Genomic DNA, 16841 nt, shown 5'->3' with positions numbered 1-16841 from the left:
TGAATTAAGGAGGCTGAAATCTTTATTATGTTAAAAATGTCCTAATTGAAACATTGTTAATTCATCGACCTTCTTCGGGAGAAAGTACAAGGAAATTTAAGGGAAAATGATGATGATGATGTATGCTCGTTTTCCATTAAAAAAATAAATGAAAACATACCAAATGAAATGTAACAAGCACATCATTACTATACAATATAGTTTATTATATTATTGATAATATGTTAGCTTTAGAAATCTATAACTTGTAATAAAAATCAAATAAAAAAAATGATTAAAATAAAATAATTGGATTTATATTGAAAAAGAAGCAGTTTTAGGCAGTCATAATATATTTATTATTATATGCAAATATATGAAAATTAATGCAATAAAGACTGTTGACCTGATTTATTAAAGCTCTCCAAGGCTGGAGAGAATACACTTTCATCAGTAAAGTTGGGTGATCTAGCAAACCTGGAATTGATTTTTTTTATCTTTGGACACATTGAGCCTGATTTATTAAAGCTCTCCAAGACTGGAGAAGATACACTTTCATTGGTAAAGCTGGGTAATCCATTAAACCTGGAATGAATTTCCTAAAAGTCATTTGATATTTGTTAGCCAATGTTTTCAGTCCTAGACCAGTTCCATTCCAGGTTTGCTTTGTCACTCAGCTTCACTGATGAAAGTGTTCCTCTCCAGTCTTGGAGAGCTTTATTAAACCGGGCCCATTAGGATGAGTGTATTGTTTCTGATTACTACTAGGATAAAATCTTTTACAGGATTGGTCTAGATAACAGGTTGGTTGCTCACAAGAAGTACAATCATACAAATGATTTTAATGGTAGCTCCTGACATGTGCTGTTTTTAGTTATATTTTGCAATGAGAGGCTATTCAGCACAATACAATTTATTTGAGAACTACAATTGAATCAGAGCAGTAATAGTAGACAAAATCTCCCCAGTAAACCTGTAATACCTTATATAATAAGAAGAAATGTTGGAGATCTCAAAATGCTATGATAATATTAGTCCATGCAAAATATTTTCTGAAAAACACCTTACACATACACACGGATGCTGCTTAGACCAGGTAAAAGGTCACTCTGGTACTGAATAAGACATAAAAGGAGGTAGCTCTAAAAGGAGAACAGTAGTGCACTATAAAGATAGGTATTGTGGTGAAAGTAAAATGTAACATCATATAAAGAATGCTATACAGCTACAGTGCTACATTTTTAGCTTTGCAGAAAATTTGAATTTAGGTAAAATTTCATATTGGTTCACTTGCTTTCTTATAAATGTCTTATATTCTAGTTATAGTTTTTTCTTAATATATTCTAATCAAAGAGTGCTTTTGTAATTTGATACAAACATTGCCAGACCATGGAATAACTAGCTTTCCCTCTGCATAAAGTGGAATCCCAATTATCAAAGTTTTTTCATTGGAGTTCTTTGAATATTTTTCATTCTAGTTTTATTTTAATTACTGCAGCAACTGGCTGCAGTAATTAAAATAGAATTTGTGCTATTTGCTATTTAATTTAAAATAGAATTTGTGCTATTTGCTAGTCTTAAAATAAACCTAGCAGTAGCAAGAATATGTCCAGTGTTTCTTCTGTTATTGTGTTTCTCCTTTTTTTCCTTTCGATCTCATACATGATATATCCTTGAATAGTGTATTGTTTCAATGATGTCACATGTCGGAGGCCAGAAAAACAGAAGAGTGAGTGCACTTCAAGGCTTTACAAGTTGTATATTATTAATACTTAAATGAACATTGATGCAAGCAGAGGAAAACAAGAATAACAAGGACAGTCTTCCAATTATTCTCATGTGAGAGTTGGTACAGATGCTGTCTAGAATTCTCAGCACCAATAATGTCTTATTCCCACTTGCTGTTTCCTCTACCATAATAATAGGAAGTGAATGAATTTCCTATGGTGGCCATACATAATAGGTATGCTCCTGATACTTATTTGAATTGAAGAAACACACATGTGTCTTACTACAACTAGCTAATCTGTTCTTTTCCTAGTCCTAAATTACAAATAATCCAACCCATTTTTTTTAGTCTATTAAAATGAATGTAATTGATCATAAATACTCTTTACCCTTCTGAATCAGAATATCTAAAAAAGCTTCTGTTTGGACAACTGGACCGTGTCTGAGGTTTAGTCATGCAAGCAGAACCAGTCTGTAATACACAAGGATCTAAGCCAAATTTATAGCAGAACTATTGGGCCAACTGAAACTTTTGGTACAATGGCTGCATGTTGTAACAGACATAGCCATAGTATCGACTAATTTTCCATCTGACCTTTTTAAGGTGTGCACAGGTTTCCACTGATTAGGGGAGAAGCTTGCTCTTTGATCCGGCAATCCTAGAATGAATCTGGTCCAAGATTGAAAACATTTGCCAATTAAAGGCAAATGATTTTTAGGAAATCTATCCATCCAGGTATGCTGGATCCCTCAGACTTCTCAATGATGATCTACCTTCTCCAGTCTAGGATAACTTTATTAAATCAGACAGTATCTACATAGAAGTGACTACCTACATGCAAAACTGTTACCAATTAAAGAATACAAACTTGGTATCTCTTGTCTATGGATGAGTAATAGGATGCACTAAATTTTGTTGTGTGTATGGACTAATTTTATCATGCATGCTAATGGTTACATGATGAAGGTGTCCTTTTATGACCTCAAAAAGTATGTGGTAAAAATCTAAAGTCTAAACAAGTTTGGTATATGTGTGTGTTACAATGAGCCCGATTTAATAAAGCTCTCCAAGACTAGAAAAGGTATACTTTTATCAGTGAACCTGGTTGAACCAAAAAACCTGGAATGGATTTTGTCCAGGATTGAAAACATTTTCTAACAAATAGCAAATTACTTAAAAGAAATATATTCCAGGTTTGCTGGCTCAACCAGGTTCACTGATGAAAATGTATCCTCTCCAGCCTTGGAGAGCTTTTAAAAATCAGGCCCAATGGAACATGCAGAAATAAATGGGGAGCAACACTGAATATGCAAGGGGTCCCTGTTGTATTCCTAGTATGATCTACCCTAGTTTTCTAGCTAGCCTTAGTATCGTACTAGCAAGATTAGGCTAAAGCACACAAATTACACAGAGGCTGGATGCTAGCAATCTGAAGCTGTGACTGATGATTTTAATGATTCCTTAATTTGCATATTATGTACTTATGTATAATGAATGATCAGCTTCAGGTGGCAAGAGCAGAATAGGCCAATTGCTCATTATTAACTGATCCAAATATTTTCAAGCAGGTCTGTCTGATGTGCAGGTTATTACAAAACTGATTGCCTTGTAGACCATGCACAATACATTATATGATTTTCCACTGATGAAACAAGTCAGCATAAATAGATTATAGTGAATTATAGAAATTATGCTGATTTAACCTACATGTCAATTGATCTTCTCATCCTTAGTAAACACCTTAACCTCTAACTCTTGACTTTGCTGTTGTCTATAGGAACACCCCTGTAACTGAATGTACAGCTCCCAATGCCATCTTTTTATGTTGATTTTAATCTTTGATCGAAGTATAAAAAATTACAGTTTCATAAAGTTTATATTTCAGATTTAGCAAAAATGAATACATCAATGGAAGTTATTCTCTAATGATTTTAAATACTTTGAGAGTATAAAATCTCCCCATTGTGTTGGAGGTTAAACCATTGACCAGTGAAAACGGAAAGTGATCAGGGATTGGAATATATAAAGAAAATGGGGTGTACTTCCTGTTATCCTAGGCAATCAACATCTGCCTTGATTCATTCTATAAGATTATTGGGAATAGGAAGTGAATGAATTACCTATGGTGGCCATACATAATAGGTATGCTCCTGATACTTATTTGAATTGAAGAAACACACATGTGTCTTACTACAACTAGCTAATCTGTTCTTGATTTTTTTTTCGAGAATATTCCCACATTTGAAATGATTATAGGCAGAGCTATATATGAAGTTGTGCTCTTTATAACACATATATAGATAAAGAAGGCAAAAAAGAAGGGGTTTGATAGCTAAACATTATAATTATATATTTATGATACTCATTCATACATAACTAAATATAACTACTTTGTATGAAAAGGTAGTAACACTTGTTTGATGACATGCATGCCTTTGGAAAACTGAGCCTGACACTGCAGAAGGTAGGGGGAGCTTGGTAAAAATTTTAGGGTGTAGCCAAGTTAAAGTGGGGTATAGCCAAGTTTAAGTGGGTGTGTCCAGTAAGATTTGGGGGGTTACCTAATAGTGCAGTGGAAAGAATTCCTGGCTCCATGTATTGATACGATACAGAAAAATTTGGGAGGAAGAAATCAAGGACTTCTGTCAATGCACCCAATAATGTTTGTACTGGAGAGCACAAGCATATAATTATTTCTTACAACAGTAGAAAAATGCAAAGTAGTGCACCCAAAGAATATATAATAGTTTAAACTCTATAGAGAAAGGGTGGTGCCGAGCCTTGACTATATAAACAAAAATAGTCCAAACATATGAGAAGAAAGGAAGAAAAGAAGAAAGAAGGCTCTTTTTAGACACCAATGTAATACCTTAACTCAGGGGTCGGCAGACTCTGGCCTTTAGGCCAGATACAGCCTAGCCATTAGTTTGTTCCGGCCTTACGGCCCCTGGGGGCGTTAGAAACTACCGGAGCTGGAGCCGCCGGAGCTCCGATGCCACCCCCTTGCAGTTATACCGCAAATACTGAAGATACTTCCGCGCCGCCGGGGTAAATAGGGAAAGCTCCCTGAAGGTAAATCCCTCTCCTCCGCAATGCATACGGAGGAGAGGGATTTCACTTCAGGGGGTGGTCCCTAGTGGTGGGCAGAGCCATTAGGGTGGGTCGGGCCTAGTGTGCTCCCGCCCACTCCATAAATGGCCTAGTGGACAAAAAATTTTGTCGACCCCTGCTTTAACTAGTTTAAGATAAAAAAATACACTTTATGAACTTCAAGACATCTTTCCACTCGCTCATAAAGTCCAAAGTTGATAAAGTCCAGAGTCCAATGATAATAGAAAATATATGCTTCAACGCTGATTGATAAACAGTACATAATAGTCATATGCATAATAAATGCACTGTCACGGTCCCTTCCGTGACTGAAGTTAGAAGATCTGTGAGACAAGCTGAACGTGAGGTTATCTGACAGTCTCTTTGTTTTTACTTGTTTCTGTGTTGTTGTTTGTAATGACCCCTTGTATCAGCTGCAGCTGGTGGTCATTACTGCTCCTCCATTTAGTCTGGCCTCACACTTCATGCTATGCGGTTGATATTCACTTCTGGGATGTGAAGAGCTGGTGTGTTGTCCTCTTCAGGGTTCCTGCTCCTCCATTTGCTAATTAAGATAAGTTGAACTACTTTTGGTGTTTTGTTGTTCTTTTGTTGTTACTGGGCCCCAGGGAGACACTGGTTCTTTCATCAAGGAAGGAACCAGTAGTCTCAAGCCCAGTCACTATTCCTAGGGCAATTCAGGGCTACTAGGGCCTAGGTACCAGTGTATGAGTATTCCCACCTTCAGGGGATATTTATACTGTTAAGAGTTAGGGCTAGGTTAGGGTGTCCGTGGGGGGTGACCATTTCCTTTTCCCTAGCTTTTAAAGGCCTAGTGCCTTGTATTTATCTTTCTGTTTTCCTCCCCTCCCCTTTATCTGTGACATTATCAAACGCCCAAACCGCTATTTTTTGTTTGTGTCAGTGCAGCTATGATTACTATCTCTGCACTGGTCGCACAACTGCAGGGGCTGTCTTTGGAGCGAGCTGACCTCCACTCGACCATCTCACACATACAGAGACCACAGGCAGCTGGTTCCTACAGCAGGAATCAGGCCTGCCCTGAACCCAAGGTGGCGCTCCCGGACAGATTTTCTGGGGGAAGTGACAATTTTATTCGGTTCAGGGAGTCGTGCAAACTATATTTTAAACTACGTCCACACTCTTCTGGGGAGGAGAGTCAAAGAGTGGGTATAGTCATCTCATTGCTTAAAGGCGACACTCAGTCTTGGGCTTTTTTGTTGCTGACCGGATCTCAGTCCCTCCGGTCGGTGGATGAATATTTCAGAGCGCTAGGTCTTATTTATGATGACCCAGATCAGATCTTCCTGGCCCAGACCAAGTGGCGTGGCTTGCAGCAGGGAAAGCGTTTTGCAGAGACCTATTGCTCTGAATTTAGGAGGTGGGCTACGGATACTGAGTGGAATGATCCTGCTCTCCATAGTCAATTCTGTCAAGGGCTATCTGAGAGCCTAAAGGACGCATTGGCGTTTCACGAATATCCTGGGTTATTGGAAGCGGCTATGTCCCTTGCTGTACATATGGATAGACGCCTGAGGGGGGGATCTAAGGTTCCTCAATCCCAGGACATACTATCATATAAGGTGGGGGCCTCCTCTGACACACTGGGTGGAGAGACTCTGGGGGGAGCTACCTCTGAATCTGGCAATAAGAACTTTGGGCATAAGAAGGGTTTTCTGTGGAAAACGGGGACATTTTGTCAACATCTGTCCTTATGTTCAGCCCCAAGGTGAAAACAAAAACAAAATGTGTGTTTAACCCTCATCTCTCACTTGGTGGTCTGTGTGGGGAATCAGAGAATTTACTTTTGTCATTTACCGGTAGTACTCAATTTCTCCTGTCTGCTGAGGTGGCGCTAGACTCCAAAACTGTGGGAATTGAAGTATTCATTGACAGTGGGGCAGGGGTTAACTTAATTGATGGCCAGTTTGTCCGTATGGATGGGTTAACAACTAGTGCATTAGACAAAAAATTCTCAGTGTTCGCAATTGATTCCGCTCCACTCACGCAGAAATGTTCGTCACAAATAGTGCAGGACATCCGTTTAAAGGTGCGTGGTTTTCATCGAGAATCCATATCGTGTTTTGTGCTGGAGGGTCTGCCTGCTCCGTTGGTACTGGGTTTATCATGGTTAAGCAAACATATTCCCACCATCGATTGGCAAGCGAGACAAATTCTTGATTGGAGTGAATATTGCATGGACAACTGTCTTAACACATTGCTTTCTGTTGTAATCACTAAGGTTGTACCTTTGTTTATTTATGAGTTTTCTGATGTATTCTCTGAAAGTGAAGACCAGGAGTTACCTCCACATCGGAAGTATGATTGGCCCATCAATCTTATTCCAGAAGCCAAGTTGCCCAAGTCTCAGTTGTATAATCTTTCCGAACTCGAAAGAGCAGCCATGCAAGAATTTATCACCAAGAGTTTGGTTAAAGGTCATATTAGACCATCCAAATCTCCAGTAGCCGCAGGGTTTTTCTTTGTTAAGAAAAAGGACTGAACTCTTAGGCCATGTTTGGACTTGCGTGAGCTTAACCGTATTACTGTCCGTGACCCTTACCCTCTTCCTTTAATCCCAGATTTGTGCAATCAGATTGTCGAGGCCAAGGTGTTCTCTAAATTGGATGTGAGAGGGGCATAAAATCTGGTAAGGATCAGAGAGGGGGATAAATGGAAGACGGCCTTTAATACCTCTGAGGGTCATTTTGAGAATATGGTCATGCCTTTTGGGTTAACCAATGCTCCTGTGGTTTTTTAACATTTCATTAATGACATCTTTCATCATCTGGTAGGCAGGTTTGTTGTGGTGTATCTGGATGATATACTAATTTATTCTCCACACATGGTGACGCATCAGGATCATGTGAAACAAGTGTTACAGATCCTTAGAGAGAATAAATTGTATGCAAAGACGGAGAAGTGTGTTTTTGCAGTTCCGGAGGTGCAGTTCCTGGGTTACTTAATCTCATCTTCAGGTTTTCGTATGGATCCTGAAAAGGTCTATGTAGTGTTGTACTGGGATTGACCCGAAAATCTGAAAGCACTTATGCGATTTTTGGGGTTTACCAATTACTACCGTAAATTTATTTTGAATTACTCAACTGTGGTAAAACCTTTAACAGACATGACGAGGAAAGGCTCAGATTTCTCAGTCTGGTCGGATGCGGCATTACAAGCCTTTTCAGCTGTTAAGGGGTGTTTTGCTTCTGCTCCTATACTGGTGCAGCCAGATGTGTCACAATCATTTATTGTGGAAGTTGACGCATCTGAAGTAGGGGTAGAAGCAGTCATCGCAGAGTCCTTCACCTAGTAAATGGTGCCCATGTGCTTTCTTCTCCAAAAAACTCTCTAATGCAGAGAAAAAATATGACGTAGGTAATAAAGAGTTGCTGGCCATTAAGTTGGCTTTTGAGGAATGGCGTCATTGGTTGGAAGGAGCGATCCATCCTATTACAGTAATTACTGATCACAAAAATCTGGCGTATTTGGAGTCGGCTAAACGTCTGAACCCAAGACAGGCCAGATGGTCGTTGTTTTTTACCAGGTTCAATTTCATTGTCACCTATCGCCCTGGGGTTAAGAACGTCAAGGCAGAGGCTTTCCTGGGGGGGGTGATTCAGAAGATCCTGATCCGATATTGTCTGAAGGGGTAGTGATATCCACCCTTTATCCTGATCTTGAGGCAGAGGTATTGAAGGGCCAGGGAGATGCACCGGATTCTTGTCCTTCGGGCAAATTGTTTGTTCCTTATAAACTGCGACATAAGGTGTGCGAGAAACACCACTGTACAGTCTTACAGGACACACTGGGAACAAATCCACGGTCGATCTCATCTCTCGTAGATTCTGGTGGCCGGGGTTGCGTAAATGTGTTGAGGGCTATGTGTCAGCGTATAGTGTGCTCGTGCTAAGGTGACACATACTTGGCCTTCTGGATCCCTACTTCTATTGTCAATCCCATCCTGACCTTGGACTCATTTATCCATGGATTTTATCACAGATTTGCCTTATTCCTCAGGAAAAACTGTGATTCTGGTGATTGTTAAGCGCTTCAGTAAGATGTCACACTTTATTGCATTGTCAGGGCTACCTAATGCTAAAACCCTCGCACAAGTGTTTGTTGATAACATTGTGGTGATAAAAATGTGGTGTCTGATAGGGGGACTCAGTTTGTTTCCAGAGTTTGTAAGGCGTTCTGCACTCGTCTGGGGATACAATTGTCCTTCTCTTCGGCCTTTCATCCTCAGATGAACAGACAGACTGAACACACTAACCAGAATCTGGAGACTTATTTGAGATGTTTTGTCTCAGAGAATCAGGAGGAATGGTCTTCATTTTTGTCTTTGGCCGAGTTTGCAAAAAATAACCGTAGGCAGGAGTCCACTGATAAGTCAACGTTTTTTGGGGCGTATGGGTTCCATCCGCAATTTGGCACATTTTCTGGTACTGAGACTTCAGGCATTCCTGAAGAGGAAAGATTTTCCTATTCTTTGTCATCTATGTGGTGGAAAATTCAAATTCATTTAGAAAAGATGGGCAACAAGTATAAACGTATGGCTGACAAGAGACGTATGAGTGGTCCGGACCTAAGAGTGGGTAATTTTGTGTGGCTGTCCACAAGAAATTTTAAGTTGAAAGTACCTTCTTGGAAGCTGTGTCCAAGGTTTATTGGGTCATATAAGATCTCTGCCATTATTAACCCGGTTGCCTTTCGTCTCGAACTTCCTTAGGCTTTAAAGATTCATGTGTTCCACAAATCACTGTTAAAGCGATATGTCGAACCTGCAGAACCGTCCTCCTTGCCTCCCGCTCCTGTCATGGTGGACAGTAATCTAGAATTTCAGATTGCCAGGATACTGGACTCCCAAATTCTCCGCAGATTCCTCCAGTATCTCGTTCACTGGAAGGGTTACGGTCCGGAGGAGAGAATGTGGGTTCCAGCGACCGACGTTAATGCTAGTCGCCTAGTAAAAGCTTTCCGCAGGGCTAATCCAGATAAGGTCGGCCCTGGGTGTCCGGAGGCCACCTGTAGAAGGGGGGGTACTGTCACGGTCCCTTCCGTGACTGAAGTTAGAAGATCTGTGAGACAAGCTGCACGTGAGGTTATCTGACAGTCTCTTTGTTTTTACTTGTTTCTGTGTTGTTGTTTGTAATGACCACACCCCTTGTATCAGCTGCAGCTGGTGGTCATTACTGCTCCTCCATTTAGTCTGGCCCCACACTTCATGCTATGCGGTTGATATTCACTTCTGGGATGGGAAGAGCTGGTGTGTTGTCCTCTTCAGGGTTCCTGCTCCTAAATTTCTAATTAAGATAAGTTGAACTACTTTTGGTGTTTTGTTGTTCTTTTGTTGTTACTGGGCCTCAGGGAGACACTGGTTCTTTCATCAGGGAAGGAACCAGTAGTCTCAAGCCAAGTCACTATTCCTAATTCAGAGCTACTAGGGCCTAGGTTCCAGTGTATGAGTATTCCCACCTTCAGGGGATATTCATACTGTCAGGAGTCAGGGCTAGGTTAGGGTGTCCGTAGGGGGTGACCGTTTTCTTTTCCCTAGCCTTTGAAGGCCTAGTGCCTTGTATTTATCTTTCTGTTTTCCTCCCCTCCCCTTTATTCGTGACATGCACTTCTTCAAACATTATTTATTATAAGGGTACAAAAGGATAAATTATATAGATCGCATCATAACGATAAAAGAAGCATAGGTTTCCAAGTACAAATGATAATACATAAATAGTATTCTTGGTAATACTTGCATCTAGGACACAACCTTCAGCATTAGCAGATATAGTGGTAAGGATAGATAAGGAGCTGCCTCAGGTAATCTATCAAGGAAATTATAATTCTCAAAAAACTGGTAAAAATTACCAGTAAGAGGTATGAAAACAAGACAAAAGGGATCAAAACAGAATAAACACTTATGAGATGAGTAAGCATTAGCAAGAGCTGGGAAGAGTATAAGTTGATGATACTCAAAAGGTCAAGAGGAACCTTGTTTTTATGTACTTGTTTTTATGTATGGGAATCATGTAACTACATTATTGTTTACCCTTTTAATTGATATCTTGAATTTAATAAAGTGTATTTTTTATCTTAAATTAGTTAAGGTATTACATTGGTGCCTAAAAAGAACCTTCTTTCCTTTTTGCTTCCTTTCTTTTCATATTTCTTACAACAGTTTGGGCCACTGTGCTATATACAGGAAGTCAACTGGTCAAAAGGTCATCGTACCAATCAAGACTTCATTACAGTTAGCTCTTGAGTTAATTTAGTTTTTCCAGACTGTCAATTTATTATTAGGAACACTAAATATTGCCACTGGGCAATTTCCAACCCACTCTAAAACAAAATTTTCTTCCAAGAAATCTTGATATCCAGAAAATTATCAAACTATCTTTTATTTAATGTGAATTCTTTTGTAAACACTATTGAAATACAAGTGTAGATGTTGTCAAAGTTATCCCTGGGAGTCATGGGTATTTTTGACTTTATATTTTTCTTCAGTTTTGTAAGATTTTATACTATCAGGAAAAGTGAGGCACAAAGTAGATTGGTCTATACTTATATTTTAGTTTTTATTACAAAGATTCACAGCTATCACATATTTGTCACTGGAAAGGTACTAAAATGACCAAAAACCCTGTTCCTGATGCTACTGGGATCCCTAACAAATATTTATCTTAAACCCAATAGTTTTATTAGTACCAATCCCTATAACAAACTGAATATTACTCCTAAACATCCTGAAAATATTCTGCATTATTGGAATATTGGAAGCTGTGTAACCCCTTCATAAATAAACAAACCCCCTTTGAAACAATAATATTTTATCTGGATTCTTCTAAAATTCCAAGCTCAAACTTGAGGTTGAATCTGGATAGTACCCCTCTAGATCATAGTATATACAATGTCAAAGTCCTTTGAAATGGAGTTCCAACTTTCCAATCATATAAAGTTCCAATATTGTCAAATTGATTTAGTTTTGTAACCTCCAGGACTGATTAACAGATAATCTTTTTTTTTATATCCTTCCTTACCATTTCAACTTCAACCAAGTTATTTTCCAACTTGTTACTAATGAACATTTATGTGGAAAGTTCTGTGTTATGCAATATACTTGATACAATATTTTAGCTTTTTTACATGTTTATTACAAGACTTGTTAAACATTATGTATGTGTCATGCAAATTACTTTGTTCATTTTCATTTCTATGTCATGATTAATTTCTTTATTTCTATGTCAAGCGTTACATTGATTTGCATAGACATTTTTTTTACATTGTAGGCTTATATTTCTTAGGTATAACTCACCAAAATATGTCCAATATTAAAAAAAATGTATTAATAAACTTTAAATAAAAAAACACGAAAATCTGTTTAAAAAAAAGAGTGCATAAAAATAGTGAAACCTGTAACATTAGCATGTATTTTATATATATATATATATATATATATATACATATATATTACAAAGATTTCTTTGTATTGGACTCAATACTGTTATTTTGTATTGAATCCAATACAAAATTATTTAAATTTCTTGCCGCGTCTCCCGCACGAACCAACACTTGCACCAACGTCACAGGGAAGAACGTCTCTGCAGATGCCAGAAGATCAGAAAAGGAGGACACGGCCTGAAGACCTGGAGTCACACTCGGACATACCGCTAGGGGGGTAAATGTAGCATTATTTTCATTAAACTTTCATTTGCTTTCTTTTTATTCATACATTTTTTACAGAAATATGAGTTTTTCAAGAAGAAGTTGTTTAAATGAGCCCAATGTATTTTGCTACATTTGTAGTGAATATTTTCGGCAAAAACGGAGAAGAAACATTACAAAATTTGTGAAACAAGCATATCTTGCATATTTTGGTAATAAACTGGGGGACCAAGAGAAGTATTGGGCTCCCCATATGGTATGCAAAACTTGTGTAGAGTGTCTACATCAGTGGAACAGTGGAAAACTGAAAAGTTTGAAATTTAGTGTACTTATGATATGGCGAGAGCCCAAAAATCATCATAATGGCTGGTATTTACCAGCTAGTTAAAAATGAAAACATTTGAAGGGTTTATATCAAAGAATTTCTTCTCAGTCAGAGAAGAAGTCCTATTAATGCTTTCAAAATGAATTATTAGCTATTTATCTATATAGCTTAAGTAATGGGATAGGACACATCAAAAGGTTCACACTTTCCTGCCATGTGACCCACTTCATAGCATCTTACTCACAAGAAAGCCATTGCCAGGATTCATCTGAGCTTTTGGATAACTATTGATCAAAGAAGATCAAATCAGCAGAATGGAAAGATTTCTTGATCTACATATAAAACCAGTGACAACCATCACTGTTATGGAAAGGAGCGCTGTTATAATTACTAATGTTCCTAAGACAAAAAACTTACTAACAATGTGGCTGGTAAATTCTATCACAGAATACCCAGTTATTGAAAGTGTAAGGCTAAACCATAAAAAACAAATTAAAACATAATTTCTTAGCAAAAGATAAATGAAAAAAATTTAAATAGGGCTTTGTTTTCCTGCAGTACTTCTTTTCCACCACAAGATGCCTTTAGACTAATGATCAGCTTAGTTTAGCTTACTTCCTCTAAGCTTTAGAAGTCCTGGACACGCCCTTTTTTTTGGTATAATTACACAGCTCACCAAAAAAAAAATTTTTTCACTTGCCGAGAATTTTTCAATATATTTGGTGTATTTCAGCTCTGCTGAATCCAGCCAATGAATTGGCTCTAGTTCTTGTTATATAGGTATCGGAATAGACGATTTTACCAACAACAAATGTTAACACAGCATATTATTATTAATCTTTATTTACAACAGTTTTGCATTTTATATATTTATTGTAGCATTATTTTTATGAAACTTTCATTTGCCTTCTTTTTGTTCATGCACTTTTTTACAGAAATATGGGTTCTTCACAAAGAAGTTGTTTAAGTGACCCAAATGTATTTTGCTACATTTGTGGTGAATATTCTCAGCACAAATAGAGAGGAAACATTACAGAATTTGTGAAACAAGCATATCTTGCATATTTTGGTATTAAACTGGGGGACCAAGGTGAGTATTGGTCTCCCCATATGATATGCAAAACTTGTGTAGAGTGTCTACATCAGTGGAAAAATGGAAAACTGAAACGTTTGAAAATTGGTGTACCTATGGTATGGCGAGAGTCCAAAAAATCATCATAATGATTGTTATTGTGCTGTAAATGTAAAAGGTTTCAAACGTTACAAGAAAAACAAGTGGGAGCACCCTGATTTAGAATCAGCAAGACGACCTGTGCTGCATGGTGCTGATGTTCCCATACCAGTGTTCAGTACACTCCCTGATATTCCTGTATCCGACATGGAAGATATACAGGGTTTGGAGTGTAATCCAGGAGTTAGCAGGGGAAGTGAATATGAAGGAAGTGTTTCATCAAACCAGCAGTTCTCCCAAGAAAAGCCCAATGATTTAATACGTGGCCTAAGTCTGTCAAAACAAGTATCTGAACTTTTAGCATCCAGGCTAAAAGAAAAGAACTGTCTGAGACTGGAAGTAAAAAAAATGGTTTATAGGACAAGAGAGGTGACCCTCCTACCACATTTCAGTGAAGATGGAGACTTTGTGTACTGTTGTAACATCCCTGGACTACTAGCCCATATGGGAATACCAGAACACTGAGCAGAAGACTGGCGGCTTTTCATAGACAGTTCCACCCAAAGTTTGAAGTCTGTTTTACTGCATAATGGCAACTGATATGCATTAATTCTAATTGGTCACTCAACAAAATTTAAAGAAGAATATGAAAATATAAAAATGGTCTTACAAAAGCTTTGCTATCATAAACACCAATAATCCATATGTGTTTATTTACAATGGTGAACTTCTTACTTGAACAGCGAAGTGGATACACAAAGTACCCATGTTTCATCAGCTTGTGAGATAGTGAAGCAAAGCACGATCCCTGGAAAAAAGTGACATGTCCTCCAAGGGAAAACATGAAAAAAGGTGCAGCAAACATCATTAACGAGCCAATGGTTGACAAAGAAAAAATCATTCTCCCTCCACTACACATAAAGATGGGATTAATGAAGCAATGTGTTGGAGCTCTGAACAAGGACGGTGATTGCTTCAAATACATTTGTAGATTCTTCCCTGGATTGAGTACTGAAAAATTAAAAGCAGGAATCTTTGATGGACCCCAGATCTGGAAACTGATAAATGATTCAAATTTCACAAGTTTCATGACTGTTGCTGAAGCTTCTGCCTGGCACAGCTATGTCATGGTTGTCAAGAACTTCTTGGGTAACCATAAAGCACAAAATTATGAAGAACTGGTACAAAACTTGCTTTTAAACTTTAAAAATGTGGGTGCTACTATGAGCATAAGGGTAGAGAGAGGAGAGAGGTTCCATCAACATATAGGTGATGGAAGAAAGGTATCAGGGCAGATGGGATAGACACATGATGGCAGACTACTGCTGGAGCCTTCAATGTGATTGTCCTGATCATCAGTATAAAAGGAAATCATACAATTTTTTAATGACTTCTTTGTGATTAGTTCTGCAAATATACTGCATAAAGAATATATTGACATTAGGTATTTAAAAAATGATTTTGTATCTGTAGGAATATCTAGTTTATTTTGTTTAATTTTTTTATATTTCATTAGTTTTCTATGAGGTTATTATTGAGGTCATTATTTCCAAAACTAGAGCCAGTCCAGCAAAACCAATACCACAGTGTTATCATTGCAATAAGGTAGGTAATTCATTTTGGGCACCTTAGAGCACTTTGCGTGTTTGTTTAGCCATATATGTGCATTCAGAGCAAAAACGTGAGCTGCTAAGTATGTTAAAAATAATATTTACTTAAACATTTAACAAATGTGTCTGAGTGAATCCTTGTTTATACTAGGTTTATCCTTCTTCATGCCAAATTCAACCATTTTGACATGTTTTAAAGCATGCCTTTTTGATTTATTGTACATGCATTGTAAAGGACCCAATTTACGTGTGTTAAAAGCAATGCATTTTACCAAAAAAAGGAGCTAGGATGTCTTGCCCATGTAATTTACTTCAAAATATTTGTGTGGACATGACATTATTAAAAGAATGAATTTAAACGTGTCTTCCCTGCAATGCAGCAAAATGCACATAAAATGATTTTAATGTGAACAAGCCCTTATGTAAGGTAGTGTTGGAATATGAAAATGTTTTCACAACAGTACATATGAAACAGTAAATATGATATTATCAAACACAGTACTTGAATTATATAACTGGACACAATATAGCATTATCTCTGTTAGCCTAAACCTAGCCACGTCAGCAAGAAAGGTCTTTTACCTAGAACATTCTGTAGCCCTATAGTAAACCTATCTTGGGAAATTAGATTCTGATTGGCTGTCATTGGACTTTGTCCCCAAAAAACTGTTTTAAAAAATGCTGACATTTTTTAAAAAATTGAGGAAGAGGTGATAGATGTGGTGGAAACTAGTGTTTGACCCATGGGAGTAGATTAGTAAAACTCATTAAATCATATTTCACCTATACATTTCTGTGTTTGGTAGCAATTAGCTAAGCCCAGTATATCTAAATGTGGTGTTTTAGATTTTGGATAGCTAAATCTTTTTTTGTTTTAATTTATAGCTATTTTTTATCATTTTTAAAAACTACAGTAGTTTCTACATTGAAAGAATATACTAGTTTCCCCATATTGTGTGGTTGCTGTCAAATGCAGGATTCCTACAACAATTCCTACAAGGCACCAGTGACTAGTTATTTACTCAGAAATGCTCTATCTATTGTGCTGCCCAGTGATTGTATCATTAACCCAGATGGGTTCTTTATTATGTGGAATGACACGAGTAAAAATGAAATGAATAAGAAATTTAGGCGATTCAGGTACAATATTCCTAAATGTGTATAACTTTGTCTTAGGTTTAACCTATCCTGAAGAATTCTAAAAAAACTAAGGTTGACAGGGGGGGGGCTATTTTAACATAGAAAAGATAACTA

The 16841-nt window shown here is 37.6% G+C and overlaps 1 protein-coding gene across 1 annotated transcript in view; it reads right to left on the bottom strand.

Annotated features, from left to right (window-relative positions):
• GUCY2F (guanylate cyclase 2F, retinal) overlaps positions 1–16841 on the bottom strand; it is a 66921-nt gene that overhangs the window by 49182 nt on the left and 898 nt on the right. The window lies entirely within an intron of this gene.

The sequence above is a fragment of the Pyxicephalus adspersus genome, chromosome Z, assembly GCF_032062135.1.
Source record: "Pyxicephalus adspersus chromosome Z, UCB_Pads_2.0, whole genome shotgun sequence".
NCBI lineage: Eukaryota > Metazoa > Chordata > Amphibia > Anura > Pyxicephalidae > Pyxicephalus > Pyxicephalus adspersus.
This window is presented reverse-complemented; position numbering and strand designations above follow the sequence as displayed.